A 16,793-nucleotide genomic window follows, 5' to 3' on the forward strand; every position below is an offset into this window, starting at 1 on the left:
AGACACAGTTGAAGCCATTCTTCGTATCTCAAATCTCAAAAGCCATAACTCAAATCCAATCCATCGATAAGTGTTGTTGTTCAAACCACAATGCTCTCTCACTTCCATTCTACATGGACCGTCTGCTTCTGCCCCTGCTCCCGTTACAGCTGCTTCTCAACCTGGAAGCATATAATTCCTTTAAACTATAAATCAGATATTGATACTTTTTCCAATAGCTTCCAATATCATTCAGTATAAAAGCCAAGTACATATCTCTAAAGGCCTACACGCCCAGTCACCGCTCTCCTTTGATCCCTACTAGGCAACATTCAGAAAACTAAGATCATGGCATCCGGTCCCACCAATTCATGGCAAATAGATGGGGAAATAATGGAAACAGTGACAGATTTAGTTTTGGGGAGCTCCAAAATCACTGCAGATGGTGACTGCAGCCATGAAATTAAAAGACACTTGCCATCCTAAAGGAAATAAGTCCTGAATATTCACTGGAAGGACTGACGTGGAAACTCCATACTTTGGCAACCTGATATGAAGAACTGACTCATCTGAAAAGACCCTGATGCTGGGAAAGATTGAAAGAGGGAGGAGAAGGGGACAACAGAGGACGAGATGGTTGGATGGCATCACTGACTCAATGGACATTAGTTTGAGTAAGCTCAAGGAGTTGGTGATGGACTGGAGGCCTGGAGTGCTGGCCTCCATAAAGAAAGCTGAGCACTGAAGAATTGATGCTTTTGAACTGTGGTGTTGGAGAAGACTCTTGAGAGCCCTCTGGACTGCAAGGAGATCCAACCAGTACATCCTAAAGGAGATCAGTCCTGGGTGTTCATTGGAAGGACTGATGCTGAAGCTGAAACTCCAATCCTTTGGCCACCTCATGCAAAGAGCTGACTCATTTGAAAAGGCTCTGATTGAGGGCAGGAGGAGAAGGGGATGACAGAGGATGAGATGGCTAGATGGCATCACTGATTCAAAGGACATGAGTCTGAGTGAACTCCAGGAGTTGGTGATGGACAGGGAGGCCTGGCATGCTGCGGTTCATGGGGTCTCAAAGATTCAGACACGACTGAGCGACTGAACTGAACTGATCCCTCAAGTTGCTGCAGTCACACCGACCACTCGGTTGATTCTTGGACACATCAGTAACACTCCTCCATCAGAGCCTTCGCAGCTCTGCATGCACCACTTCCTTCCTCACCTTTACTGAAGTGACACCAGTGTTACCTTCTAAGGGAGGCATTCCCTGGCCATCCCGTGTAATTTACACCAGTCTCCCTGTAAGATTAACTCTCTATCCTCCTCTTCTTGCTCTGTTTTCCTTCACAGCCCCACTACCTAACCAGCTACATATTTTCATTATCTTACTTCTTATCAACCTCTGTACTCTAAAAAGCAAAATCATTAACAATTTTTCTCTGTTTCATTTTCACTGTGGTATCTCTTAGAAAACTCTTCAATGAGTAGACTGGGTTCATATTTTCAGGAAGAATAATGGATGTTAGAAACAAACTGAGCAAAGGCTTCAACATTCTGAGGAAAATTATTTCATATCTAGAAACGTATACCCAGCAAAATTGTCAATCAAATGTGAGAACCAAATTTAAAAAAAAAAAAACCTGTTTCTAATATGCATAATTCAGAAAATTTATCTTTTATCATTCAACTTTATGGAGATTTGTTTCAATTGTAATAATAGGACACAACAAACATGAGTACTAACCCAGGAATATAATAAAAAGAAATCTGAGGACAATGCATCAACTAAAGGCCAAGGAAATTCTGGTCCATATCAAAAGAGAAGGTCCAGGTTAAGTGATGTTATTTCTTCAGCAAGAGAGTAGGTAACCTTACAAAATGTTATTTTATGATTTAAAATCATACATTTTAGAGCCTAAAAGTACAACTGTGGTGTTAGCCATAAATGGAGACACACAGACTGACTTCCTCTGAGCATTAAGCAGAAGGAATGGTAATCAGAAAGTCTGTTTAAAACAAAGAACTACACACACAAGCAGAATAAAAAAAGAGAGATACAGTAGAGATATGAAGCAACATATAGTACGATTTTGAGAAAATGAAGAACAGTAGAAATTCGTTCTCCTGGAAAACAATTTCTACTGGTCAGTTAATCTGGGACAGGAAGTAGAATTAAGAGATACTCTGAACCGATGTATAATCACTGTATAAGAAATAATGGAGATAAATCATTTCTCTACAGTGTTATTTTTCTGAAAGCCATTTATCAGTATCACATTCTAGTTTTCAAATAAAATGGAAAATAACCTGTGTCGACCACATGTGGAGAAGCTGGAACCCGCATACACTGCTGGTGGGACTATAAAACGCGGCAGCCCCTGTGTTAACAACCTGGTGATTCCTCAGAAAAGTGAATAGAGAATTACACCATCACCAAGCAATTATACTCCTAGGTACAGACCTAACAGAACTGAAAACAGGGGCTCAAATGTGAACACGTGCACATAAATTCTTGAGGCACTTTCCTCAAAAGCCAAAAAGTAGAACCAAATCCTGCGAGGCTCCTCTGTCCATGGAATTCTCCAGGCAAGAATTCCTGGAGTGGGGTGCCATTCCCTTCTCCCGGGGATCTTCCCAACTCCAGGACTGAACCTGAATCTCCTGCACTGCAGGCAGAGTCTTTCCTGTCTGAGCCACCAGGGAATCGGAGTATATTATAAATACAATGGACTATGACTCAGCTGTGAAAATGCATGAAATACTGATGTATAGCTGACACAAGCTGAAACATGGATGGAACTTGAAAACAGTATGCCAGGTGAAAGCAGTCAGACATTAAAGATCACATACTATACACAATTCCACTGAAGTGAAAATAAAAACAGACAAATCCTCAGAGACAAAATACAAACTGATGATGGATACCAGGTACTGGGAGGAGGTCAGAATGAGGAGAAACTGTTTAAAGAAAATTTCACCTCAATAAATTATTCTACAATCAAGATGTTCTACCATCAGATCACCCTTACTATTTTCTTATGTCCATAGTCTTTAAAGATTTTCATAATCTTATTTCATACTGGACAGCTGTTAGGATCAAATATTTATGATTTTAAAGCCTCTTAGGATCAAGTCTCAAGTTCACTAATCACTTAAGTTTCATGTCATTTTTCCCCTCCATTAAATTCAACTTAAATTTTTAAAACTATGTTATGTTTTTCAAATACTACATCAGTTCATGACTACAAGGTAGGGTTAGGAGGTTTTAGCTTGTTTCTTTTTTATATTAATTTTTTTAATTAATTAAAAAAATAATAATGCACTCTAATATACAATTGACCTTAATACAATAAAACTTAAGATATATCATGTGATTTTTAACTTTGATGTACTCCTGTCCACTTGCTGATACATGCTTTTGTTGCCTTCATTTTTTATATTAATTTTTAAAAATTGCCAGGACCAATGTGAAACAGTTTATCCCATCTGCCTCTATGAAGTTTATACTGAAATTTTTGTGTTCAGGTCTTTAATCCATCTGGAGTTGATTTTTGTATATCTTGTAAGATGGGAGGCCAAGGTCATTCCTTTGCCTGTGACTGCCCAATTTTCCCAATACTATTTACTGAACAGACTACCCTTTGCCCAATCAATATTCTTAGATCCTTTGTCATAACTTAATATACCATCCAAGTGCGGTTTTATTTCTGGGTTCTCACTTCTTTTACATTAGTCTATATGGCCATTTTTATGCTAATACCATACTGTTTAGATTATTGTATCTTTGCAATAAAGTTTAAAATCATGAAGTGTGGTGCTTTCCGCTTTGTTCTTTCTCAAGAGTGCTTTGTCTATTTAGGGTATTTTGTGGATACATACAAACTTTAGGATTGCTTTTCAAAAAAATGCCAGCTGACCTCTGATACAGAATTCACTGAATCTATAGACTGTTCTGGGTGCTATGAACATTTTAGCAACGTAATTCTTCAATTCCATATGCAGAGAATATTTTCCCATTTCTTTGTGTATACTTCAGCTTATCTCATGGACAGCGCAATGGCAACCCACTCCAGTACTCTTGCCTGGAAAATCCCATGGACGGAGGAGCCTGGTGAGCCACAGTCCATGGGGTCGCTAGGAGTCGGACACGACTGAGAGACTTCACTTTCACTTTTCACTTTTATGCACTGGAGAAGGAAATGGCAACCCACTCCAGTGTTCTTGCCTGGAGAATCCCAGGGACAGGGGAGCCTGGTGGGCTGCTGTCTCTGGGGACGCACAGAGTCAGACACAACTGAAGCAACTTAGCAGAGGCAGCAGCAGCTTGTTTCATCAATGTTTTTAATCATCAGTGTCCATATCTTTCAACTCCTTGGTAAAATTTATTCCTGAGTTTTATTCTTTCTGACGCAACTGTAAATGGGACTATACCCTTAATTTCTCTGACAGTTCACTGTTGTTGCTGTATTTCAGTCGCTAAGTTGTGTCCAGCCCTTTGTGACCCCATGGATTACAGCATGCCAGGCTTCCCTGTGCTTCACGATCTAAGGAGTTTGCTCAAACTCATGTCCACTGAGTCGGTGATGCCATCCAACCGTCTCATCTCTCGTGGTCTGTCATCCACTTCTCCTCATGTTCTCAGTCTTTCCCAGCATCAGGGTCTTTTCCAAAGAGTCAGCTCTTTGCATCAGGTGGCTGAAGTATTGGAGCTTCAGCTTCAGCATCAGTCCCTCTAATGGACATTCAAGGTTGATTCCCTTTAGGATTGACTGGTTTGATCTCCTTGCTGTCCAAGGGACTCTCAAGAGTCTTTTTTAGCACCAACAGTTCAAAAGCATCAATTCTTCAACACCCAGCCTTTTTATAGTCCACTTCTCACATATGTACATGACTGCTGAAAAAAACACAGCTTTAACTAGATGGATCTGTGTCAGCAAAGTGATGTCTCTTTTTAATATAGTTATCTAGGTTTGTCATAGCTTTTCTTCCAAGTAGTAAGCATCTTTTAATTTCATGGGTGTAGTCACCTTCAGCAGTGATTTTGGAGCCCAAGAAAATAACATCTGTTACTGTTTCCACTTTTTGTCCATTTATTTGCCATGAAGTGATGGGACCAGATGCCATGATCTTATTTTTTTAAATGTTGAGTTTTAAGACAGCTTTTTCACCCTCCTCTCTCTCTTTCATCAAGAGGCTCTTTAGTTCCTCTTTGCTTTCTGCCGTTTGAGTGGTGCCACCTGAATATTTGAGGTTGTTGTTATTTCTCCTGTCAACCTTGATTTCAGCTTGTGATTCACCCAGCCTGGCATTTCACGTGATATACTGTGCATATTAAGTAAGTAAGGTGACTACATACAGTTTTAACATACTCCCTTCCCAGTTTTGAGCCAGTTCGTTGTTCCAGGTAGTTCTAACTGATGTAGTTTGATCTGCATACAAGTTTCTCAGAAGACAGGTAAGGTGGTCTGGTATTACAATCTCTTTAAGCAGTTTCCATAGTTTGTTGTGATCCACACAGTCAAATGCTTTAGAGTAGTCAATGAAGCAGAAGTAGATGTTTTTCTGGAATTCCCTTGTTTTTTTCTATGACACACTGGATGTTATGTATTTGATCTCTGGTTCCTCTGCCTTTTCTAAACTCAGCCTGTACATCTGGAAGTTCTCAGTTCACATACTGCTGAAACCCAGATTGAAAGATTTTGAGCATTACCTTCGTAGCATGTGGAACGAGTGCAAATGTACAGCAGTTCTTAATCTCATCTGCTTCTGTTAGGTCCTTGCCATTTCTGTCCTTTTTTGTACCCATCTTTGCATGAAATGTTCCTTTGGTATGTCTAGTTTTCTTGAAGAGATCTCTAGTCTTTCCCATTCTATTGTTTTCCTCTATTTCTTCACATCATTTTCTTAAAAGCTTTCTTATCTCTGCTTGCAGTTCACTGAAACTCTGCATTCAGTTGGGTCTATCTTTCCCTTTCTCCCTTGCCTTTCGTCTCTCTTCTGTACTCCGCAATCAGCACCTGGGAAGCCTCCATCCGCCTTACTGCCTCCCTCTTTCTTTGGTATGGTTTTGTCACTGCTTCCTGTACAATGTTATGAGCGTCCATCCATAGCTCTTCAGGCACTGTATCTACCAGATCTAATTTGTTGAATCTGCTAATCACCTCCACTGAAAACAGTATACAGAAATGCAACTGATTTTTGAATACAGATTTTGTATCCTGCAACTTTAGTGAGTGAGTGAAGTCGCTCAGTCGTGTCCGACTCTTTGCGACCCCATGGACTGTACAGCCTATCAGGCTCCTCTGTCCGAGGGATTTTCCAGGCAAGAGTGCTGGAGTGGATGGCCATTTCCTTCTCCAGGGGATCTTCCCAACCCAGGAATCGAACCCAGGTCTCCCATATTGCAGGCAGATGCTTTACCATCTGAGTGAATTTATTAATTCTAACAGGTTTTTTTCTGGTGGTGTTTTCAACATATATATCATACCTCTGCAAATAAAAAGTTCTATTCCTTTCTGATCTGAATACTTTTTATTTCTTATTCTTGATTTCTCTGGCTAGCACTTCCAGTATTATGTCAAACAAAACTGGTGAGGTTGTTTCTTTTAATATGAGGAACACCATCTTTCCCTCATGGTTACTCATTATAAAAACTGTGATATACAGCCCAAGTAAAGCATACTCAGCTCCTTGGGGATGGGGGTAGGGGGGTGGGCAGGGGAGCTTGGGCATTCTCGTCCACCTAATCTCAGGAAAAAGGCTTTCCGCTTTTCACTATTAAGTACCATGTTAGCTATGGTATTCTGTATGTGGTCTTTACTGCATCTAGTAAGTTGCCACTATGCCCTGTTTCTTGAGAGCCTACACCATGAATGGATGCTGCATTCTGTCAAAAGCTCCTTCTGCATCTACTGAGATGATCATATGATTTTCACCCTTCATTTTATCAATGCAGTGTATCACACTGATTTCAGGATGCTGAACCACACTTACATCCCTGCAAAGAGAGAAAAATCCCACTTGATCAGGCTGTACAATCTCAATGTATTATTGAATTTGGTTGAATACAGTTTGTTGAGCATTTCTGCATCTGCCTTCATCAGAGCTATTGGCTTGTAACTTTTTCATAGTGTCCATGCCTGGTTTCAGTCTCAGGGTAATGCTTTCCTGATAAAACAGAAATGTGCCCTCCTCTTATGTTTTCTGCGAGAGTTTGAGATGGTTTGACGTTAATTCTACTTTGAGCATTTGGCAGAATTAATCAGTGAAGCCATCTGTGCCAGAACGTGGCTAGCACTTTCCTGATTCAATCTATCAGATTATTCAGATTCTCTCTTTCTTTAACATGATAGGTTGCATATTTCTAGAAACTTAACCACTTCTAATTTGTCCAGTTTGTTGGTGAATAATTATTCATAGTAGCTTCTTATAACTTCTGTATTTCAGTGCTGTTGGTTTTTCCCCTCTTGGTATATCCAGCTTAAGTTGTCTCTATTTCATCTTAAAAAAATACACAACTTTGTTTCACTGATATTTTGTTATTTTAATTTCTATTTCATTTATTTGTGCTCTTTGTTTTTCCCATTATTCAACTAATTTTGTGCTTAGTTTGTCCTTGACATGTAATTTGAGTTATTTATTTGGGCTTTCTTTTCTCTTTCTTCTCTGTGTGCAGTTTTTTTTTTTCTTCCATTGAATGAAATTAATTCTACAGTGTTTTACAAATTCTGTTCTTCAAATTCTATAGCTCCACAGTTTTCGAAACCCCCACACTCCTGACTCCACTGCTTCTACAATAGTCCCTCCCCCCGCCGCTGTTGCCTTTCCCCACTTCCCTCTCCAAGCCGGTAACACTGGTCTGTTCTCTACGAGACTGCTTCTTTGTTGCTTCACTCGCTGATTTGCTGTGGTTTTAGATTCCACATATAAGTGATCTTCCGCAGGGTTTGTCCTTCTCCGACTTGCTTCACTTGGAACAATGCCCTCCAAGTCCACCTCTGCTGCTCCAGATGGAATCTTTCATCATTTGCCAATGGCTGACAAGCATTCCAGTGTGTGTGTGTGTACACAAAACATCTTCTTTCTCCAATCATCTGTTCACAGACACTTAGGTTACTTCCACATACTGGCAATTATAAAGAATGTTGCCATGAACATTGGGGTGCATGTATCTTTTTGATAGTGTTTCTGCTTTCTCCAAATGTACACCCAGGAGTGGGACTGCTGGACCAAGCGCTAGTTCTTTTTTATTTTTTGAGAAACTTCCAAACTGTTTTTCACAATGCTTGCATATATGTCCATTCTAATCAACAGGGTACAAGCGTTTTCTTTCTTTCCACATCCTCGCCAACATTTGTTATTTGTGTTTTCATGATAGCCATTCTATCGTGGAATTTCATCACGGTGGTATCACCACTGAGGTATCATCTCAAACAAATGCAAATGCTTTGATTTGTACTTCCCTGATTATTAGTGATGCTGAGCATCTTTTCATATGCCCACTGGTCATCTGCATTTCCTCTTTAGAAAAATGTATTCAGTTCATCTGCCCATTTTTTAATCATTTTTTTGGTATGCTGAGTTAACTGAACTATTTCCACATGTTGGATATTAACCCCTTATCAGTCACATCATTTGCAAATATCTCTTTGCATCCAGTAGGCTGTATTTCTCTTCTACTGATGGCTTCCTTTCCTGTACAAAAACTTTTAAATTTAATTAGGTCCTATTAGTGTATTGTTGTTTTCCTTTCTTTGCTTTCAAATGAATCCAAAAACTACTGCTGTGGTTTATCTCAGAGAGTGTTCTGATTCTAGGAGCTTTATAGTATCTGGTCTTACATTTAGGACTTTAGTCTATTTTTAGTTTATTTTTCTTTGTTGTGTTGGAGAATATTGCTGTTAGGGACCAAACGACGGTCTCTAACGATGGTCTCTAGGACCTGAGTCATGTTTCCCAAAAAGAGGATATGCGCTCATCCTCCCTGGCCAATCATGTAACGCCAGCTACTCCTGTAACTGAGACAAAGAACCTGCCTGTATATAAGCCGCCATACTCCTTTGGGCTCTTGTCGGATTCCCTTGTGTGGGATGAGACTTGAGCCCTAGCGCGCTAGAGATAAACTCCCTTCTTATTTTTGCATTACTGTCGTGGACTTGCTCTCTCCGTCAGTTCGGAGATATGGGCTTGGAGCATAACATTTGGGGGCTCGTCTGGGATCTCCGTCCCGCCGGGGAGGACAACTCTCCTGGTAGAAGGGAGTAACCTCATTAGGAGATAAGAGCTCTGAGCACCGGTGCTAACGTTGCAAAAGCCCAGATTAAGTCCAAGGCCCGGTATTGTACTGGGGAGGCATCTGGCTGTAAAGTGCAGAGGCAAGTCAGCGTAAGGCCGGGGCCTAGTTTCGTGCTGGGGAGGCAGCTGGCTCTGGTTACTGGATTAAGTCAGCGTAAGGCCGGGGCCCAGTTTCGTGCTGGGGAGGCGGCTGGCTCTGATACTGGATTAAGTCAGCATAAGGCCGGGGCCTGGTTTCGTGCTGGGGAGGCAGCTGGCTCTGGTTACTGGATTAAGTCCAGCGTAAGGCTGGGGCCTGGTTTCGTGCTGGGGAGGCAGCTGGTTCTGGTTACTGGATTAAGTCCAGCATAAGGCCGGGGCCCAGTTTCGTGCTGGGGAGGCGGCTGGCTCTGATACTGGATTAAGTCAGCGTAAGGCCGGGGCCTGGTTTCGTGCTGCGGAGGCAGCTGGCTCTGTGAACATCCTGCAGGTAAGACTGAGTGCATTGTCGGTGGCCACCTTGCGTTTGTTATCTGTTTGTCTATTTGTGCTGTCTGTGTTGCTCTTTGTGTGCTCTGTTGGCTCCCAGTGTACTTTTCTGTGATCATGGGACAAACAACTTCTACTCCTTTATCTCTTATGATTAACCACTTCTCTGATTTCAAGTCTAGAGCACAGAATCTATCATTGCTGGTGAAAAAAAGCAAGTTAGTAACTTTTTGTTCTGCCGAGTGGCCTGCTTTTGATGTCAGCTGGCCACAAAAAGGCACCTTCAGCCTGCCTACTATTCGGGCGGTCACAGAGAAGGTGCTCACCCCCTACCCTTCAGGACACCCAGCCAGACCAAACTCCATACATTTTAGTCTGACAGGACCTGGTGGAAAACCCCCTGGCCTGGCTAAAACCTTTTGTTTTTCAGCCCCTCACTTCCCTTCCCTCTTCCCCGCCCTTGCTTCCACAGGTTCCACAGGTTTCATCGGGAGAAGCCAAAAAGAAAACCAAGCCTTCAGCTCCTCCCAGAAAAAGGGGCCCCACCTAGGGAACTCGGAGAAAGGCAAAAAAAAAAAAAAAAAATGGCCGGCGTAGCAGAAAAAGACCCGGAGGTTCCCTCCTCCACCATTCATGCGTTTCCGGTCCGGGCAGGGCCAGCCAGAGAGGGTGGAGAACGGACATATCAGTACTGGCCCTTCTCCACTAGTGATCTGTACAATTGGAAAACCCAGAGTCCCTCCTTCTCTGAAAAACCGCAGGGTCTTATTGATCTTTTAGAGTCTATCCTGTTTACTCACAATCCCACTTGAGATGATTGTCAACAACTGTTACAGGTACTTTTTACTACAGAGGAGCACTAACGGATCCTGTCAAAAGCCCGGAAAAATGTGCCAGGGGTGGATGGGAGGCCCACAATGCAGCCTAACCTCATTGAGGAGGGGTTCCCCTTGGTGCGACACAACTGGGACTTCAAACGCGCCGAAGGTAGGGAGCGTCTCTGAGTGTACCGTCAGACTCTCATGGCTGGCCTTAGAGGGGCCGCCAGAAAGCCAACTAATTTGGCCAAAATAAATCCAGTGAGACAACAGCCAAATGAGAGCCCAGCAGCCTTCCTGGAAAGGATAATGAAAGCTTTTAGACAGTATACCCCTATAGACCCACAGGCAGATGAGTCACGAGCGGCAATTATGTTAACATTTGTAAATCAAGCAGCCCCCGATATTAAAAAAAAAGTTACAAAAGATAGAGAGGTTAAATAAACAATCCTTGCAAGATCTAGTGAGGGCAGCCGAAAGAGTTTTTAATCACAGAGAGACCCCAAAAGAGAGAGAGGACCGCATTAGAAGAAAAAAAAAAATTTAGAGCTGAAGAAAACCATAAAAATCAAAAAGAGCTGGCCCAGATATTTTTTGCTGGGGTTAAAAACAAAAACAGGTTCCAAAAAGGAAAAAATTAGACTCAAAAACTGAAGAAAAAAATGACAAGGCGTAAGCTTGAAAAAAACCAATGTGCGTTTTGTAAAGAGTTTGGACATTAAAAAGATAAATGCCCCAAGAAAAATCTGAAAGAGGGGCCCAAGAACCCCAAGAACGAGACTCCCTCTCCAGACAGTCATATCCTCTATGCGGGTGAGGATAGCGACTAGGGGGGTCAGGGCTTGAAGCCCCTCCCCAAGTCGTGGGTAACTATAAATGTGGAGGAGAAACCAGTTGGCTTCATGGTGGACACAGGAGCCCAATACTCAGTCTTAAACCAAAAAGATGGACCCATGTCTAAAAAAGTAGCTGGGTGCAGGGAGCAACCGGGACTAAACGATATGGATGGACTACAAAACGGCATGTGAACTTGGGGGCCCACCAGGTGACCCATTCTTTTCTGGTGATACCTGAGTGTCCAGTGCCCTTGTTGAGAAGGGATTTACTGTCTAAAGTAAATGCCCAAATTCATTTCGACCACGGACAAGTGTCGGTTCTAGATGGGACCGGGCATCCTCTTCAGGTCTTGTCTCTGGCATTAAAAGATGAATACAGACTCTACTTGCCAGAGGCCCCAGCGACAATAAGCCCCAAAGTACAACCATGGGTTCAAAGATACCCTCAGGCCTGGGCTGATACAGCAGGAATGGGACTAGCCAAACAGAGGCCCCCTATCATTGTGGAACTGAAAGCCAGTGCTTCCCTGGTGAGGGTACGACAATATCCCATGAGTCAAGAGGCTCGACAAGGAATTACTCCTCATATACAACGCCTCATAGATGCTGGGGTCCTAAAAAGGTGCCGGTCCCCATGGAACACTCCCCTGTTGCCTGTAAAAAAGCCTGGGGGAACTGATTTTCGACCGGTTCAAGATCTACGAGAAGTCAACAAACGGGTAAATGATATTCATCCTATGGTTCCTAACCCTTATACATTGCTAAGCAACTTGCCTCCAAACTACATTTGGTATACTGTTTTAGATTTAAAAGATGCCTTTTTCAGTTTGCCTCTTGCCCCCGCAAGCCAAGAGATCTTTGCCTTCGAATGGCAGGAAGACGGTGGTCAGACCCCTGTGCAGCTGACATGGACTCGCTTACCACAGGGTTTCAAAAACTCGCCCACGTTATTTAATGAGGCCCTGGACGAAGACCTCCGTGAGTATCGGGTTGAACACCCTACCATTGTTTTATTACAATATGTTGATGACCTTATGCTGGCAGCGGCTACAGAGAAAGAGTGCCAAGAGGCAACAGGTGACCTTCTCCAAACCTTGGGGACTTTAGGTTACAGGGCTAGTGCCAAAAAGGCCCAGATTGCCAAGCAAGAGGTTACATACCTCGGTTATAAGATAGAACAGGGCCAGAGGTGGCTAACACAGGCTATGAAAGAAACCATCCTCCAGATCCCTAAGCCGGCTAACCCTAGACAAGGGAAAAAATTTCTGGGAACGGTGGGATATTGCCGGTTATGGATCTTGGGGTTTGCAAAAAAGGCCAGGCCCCTATATGAGGGGACCAAAAAAAAAAAAAAAAAAAACAAGGACTGGAAATGGACTGAGCCAATAAAAGAGGCCTTCCAAGAGCTCAGGCGAGCCTTGCTAAAAGCTCCTGCCCTTGCCCTCCCTGATCCATCTAAGCCTTTCCAATTATTTGTAAATAAAAAGCGGGGGATAAAAAAAGGGGTACTAACACAGAGATGGGGACCATAAAAGCGACCTGTAGCTTACCTTTCCAAGAGACTGGACCCAGTGGCAGCCGGATGGCCACCTTGCCTCCGTATCATCGCGGCCACCGCGCTCTTAGTTCACGATGCTGATAAAATGACTTATGGACAGAGACTCTTGGTCTACACTCCTCATGCCATAGAGAAAATTTTAAAGCAACCCCCAGGTAAATGGATTTCTAATGCCCGCTTGACGCACTACCAGGCCTTGCTACTTGACACCACATGGATTCATTTCCAAACGCCGTGCACTCTAAATCCGGCCACTCTTTTGCCCAATCCGGGGAAAAATAGCCCCCTCCATGATTGTGATGAGATACTGGCCAGGGTAACCGCAATGCGAAAGGACTTAACCGATACTCCACTGGATAACAGTGAGCTAAAATGGTTCACAGACGGCAACAGTTATGTAAAAGATGGACAGAGACAGGCGGGAGCCGCAATAGTAGATGACTCTGGACAGACGATATGGGCAGAGGCCCTTCCCCCGGATACCTCAGCACAAAAGGCAGAGTTAATTGCCCTGATTCAAGCATTAGAGAGAGCCAAAAGAAAAAAAAAAATAACTATCTTCACTGACAGTCGCTATGCTTTTGGCACGGTACACATCCAGGGCCCAATATATCGGGAACGGGGGTTTTTGACAGCTAAAAAAATTCAAAAACTTGCCTAAAATCCATAGACTTTTAGAGGCTGTACAGATGCCTCAGGCTGTGTCAATAGTACACGTACCTGGACATCAGAAGGGTGACAGCCCCACGAGAAAATTGTGCCGCAGACCTGGCAGCTCAAAAAGTAGCTGATGAAGATTTCATCACCCCTGTGTTGGCGATCGGACTTCCACCTCCAGGTATGGGAACTCTGCCCTCAACCCCTGAGTGTTCATCCACAGACTTTGCTTGGATCCAAAAACACACCAACCTTCAAAAAGATAAAGATAGATGGTACCGAGACTCAGACGGCTACTTGATACTCCCTGCTCAGTTGGGACGACAACTATGTGAGCATTTGCACTTGTCTACTCATCTGAGAAAAAAAAAGACTCTGATGCTCTTTCAGACTGCGCGCCTGCGATTTCGCCAGCACCAGACAACTGTAAAAAACACAGTGCATGCTTGTAAGGCGTGTCAACAGATGAGGCCAGAAAAAGGACAACATGCAGGACTGAGGTATCGGGAAGAAGGACCAGGGCAACACTGGGAAATAGATTTCACCGAGGTAAGGCCAGGCAAGTATGGTTACCGGTACTTGTTAGTGTTGGTAGATACCTTCTCAGGGTGGGTGGAGGCTCTTCCTACAAAGGGAGAAACCGCGATGATAGTGGCAAAAAAATGATTAAAAAAAAAAAAAAAAGTTCCCAGGTTTGGCCTGCCAGTGACCATCGGCTCTGATAATAGACCTGCTTTTGTGAGTCAAATAGTTCAGAGTCTTGCCCTAGCCCTGGGGACTAAATAAAAGTTACATTGTAAATACAGTCCACAGGACTCAGCGCAAGTTAAAAAAAATAAATCAGACTCTAAAAAACTTTAACTAAATTGGCTATAGAGACTGGCAGAGACTGGGTTGGGTGACCCTCCTTCCCTTCGCCCTCTTCTGTGCGCGTAATACTCCTTATCAACTTAATCTGACCCCATTTAAAATTCTGTATGGGAGACCTCCCCCTGTGTGTCCAATATTTAAAAAAACAAACTACTGCCTCCCACGTTGGGACAATTCCAAGAGGCCTTGATGGCCTTAAGCAAGGTGCACTCTCGTGTCTAAAAACTGCTCCAGGAAATACATGTGGGTCAAAATAAGGAAACTATTCCCTCACATGACATTGGCCCAGGAGATTGGGTATGGGTCAAAAGGCACCAAACCTAGAACCCAAATAAAAGGGTCCTTATGTTGTTGTTCTTACCACCCCAACTGCCCTAAAGGTCGACAGTATTGGGCCTTAGGTGCATTGCAGCCACATACGCCCAGCTGCTTCAGCAGAGCAGAAAGACGCTAAAAGAATGAAAAGCATCTCTGCACCCATCCAACCCCCTGAGGCTAAAGCTTCAAAGGCGCCAACAGGACCAGGACAGCTCGGCTGGGCCGTCTTGTGGATGACCGAGTTACTCTCCTCCGGAGCTGCCAGCATGAACCCGCATCAACCCGTCAAAATCACCTGGAAGCTGCAAAATAGACTAACACGTGAGATGCTTAACTCCACCACCGCAATACATCCACCAAATACTTGGTGGCCAGACTTATACTTTGACCTTAAGCTGGTGGTAAATGTACCCTGGAAGAGGGGCAAGCTCCCAAATCATGCATTCTGGGCATGTCCAGGTGCGCCCAGGCATAACTAAAATATCTGTGGGGAGATACAGAAAAGACTCTGTGCTGCCCTAAAAAAGAGTGTTGTTTTTATGCTGATCACACAAAAATAGTTAAAAAAATCTATGGCCAAAGTAAGAGAGGGACTAGCCCAACGTAAACGAGAACGTGAGGCTCAACAAGGATGGTTTGAGTCTTGGTTTCAACAATCCCCTTGGTTGACCATCCTAATCTCCACCTTGCTGAGACCCCTGCTAATACTTCTGATGCTTACCTTTGGCCCATGTATTATCAATAGACTTATAGCCTTTGTAAAGGAACGCATAAATACAGTACAGCTGTTTGTGCTTCGACAACAATATCAAACTGTGTCTCAGGACCAAAAAAAAAATTCCTCTGTATGATCTAAGGACAGGGGGAAATGTTAGGGACCAAACGACAGTCTCTAACAACGGTCTCTAAGACCTGAGTCATGTTTCCCAAAAAGAGACAGGATATGCGCTCATCCTGCCTGGCCAATCATGTAACGCCAGCTACTCCTGTAACTGAGACAAAAAACCTGCCTGTATATGAGCCGCCATACTCCTTTGTTCGGGGCTCTTGTCGGATTCCCTTGTGTGAGATGAGACTTGAGCCCTAGCGCGCTAGAGATAAACTCCCTTCTTGTTTTTGCATTACTGTGGTGGACTTGCTCTCTCGGTCGGTTAGGAGATATGGGCTCGGAGCATAACAACTGCAATTTCATTCTTTGACATGTATCTGCCCAGTGTTCCCATCACTACTTATTGAAGAGATTGTCTTTTCTCCATTGTGTATTTCTGCCTCCCTTGTCACAGATCAACTGACCATAGCATGTGGTTTATTTCTGGGCTCTCAAGTATGTTCCACTGACATATGTATCTTTCTAAAATCATCATAGCTTTGTAGTATAGTCTGAAATCAGGACATGTGATTCCTCCAGCTCTTTTCTTCTATCTCAAATTTGTGTTATCTATTTGAGGTCTTTGGTGTTTTCATGCCAAATTTTAAATTTTTATTCTAGTTCTCTGGAAAACGCCACTGATATCTCGATAGGAACTGCACTGAATATGGAGACTGCCTTAGCAATGTTCAGTCAGTTCAGTCGCTCAGTCGTGTCTGGCTCTTTGCGACCCCATGAATCACAGCACGCCAGGCCTCCCTGTCCATCACCAACTCCCGGAGTTCACTCAGATTCATGTCCATCGAGTCCGTGATGCCATCCAGCCATCTCACCTTCTGTCGTCCCCTTCTCCTCCTGCCCCCAATCCCTCCCAGCATCAGAGTCTTTTCCAATGAGTCAACTCTTCACATAAGGTGGCCAAAGTACTGGAGTGTCAGCTTTAGCATCTTTCCTTCCAAAGAAATCCCAGGGTTGATCTCCTTCAGAATGGACTGGTTGGATCTCCTTGCAGTCCAAGGGACTCTCAAGAGTCTTCTCCAACACCACAGTTCAAAAGCATCAATTCTTTGGTGCTCAGCTTTCTTCACAGTCCAGCTCTCACATCCATACATGACCACAGGAAAAAC

The 16,793-nt window shown here is 43.4% G+C and overlaps 1 protein-coding gene across 22 annotated transcripts in view; it reads right to left on the reverse strand.

Moving 5' to 3' along the window:
• Nucleotides 1-16,793, reverse strand: part of TBC1D5 (TBC1 domain family member 5) — a 593,981-nt gene that overhangs the window by 422,834 nt on the left and 154,354 nt on the right. For 9 of the 22 annotated variants that reach the window (XM_069568921.1, XM_069568907.1, XM_069568806.1 and 6 more), the window contains one exon: nucleotides 13,674-13,862. The exons of the other annotated variants lie outside the window; for them this stretch is intronic. The gene's annotated coding sequence lies outside the window, so the exon portion shown is untranslated. The remainder of the gene's footprint in view (nucleotides 1-13,673; nucleotides 13,863-16,793) is intronic. 22 annotated transcript variants of the gene reach the window in all.

This window comes from Ovis canadensis, chromosome 1, assembly GCF_042477335.2.
Source record: "Ovis canadensis isolate MfBH-ARS-UI-01 breed Bighorn chromosome 1, ARS-UI_OviCan_v2, whole genome shotgun sequence".
NCBI lineage: Eukaryota > Metazoa > Chordata > Mammalia > Artiodactyla > Bovidae > Ovis > Ovis canadensis.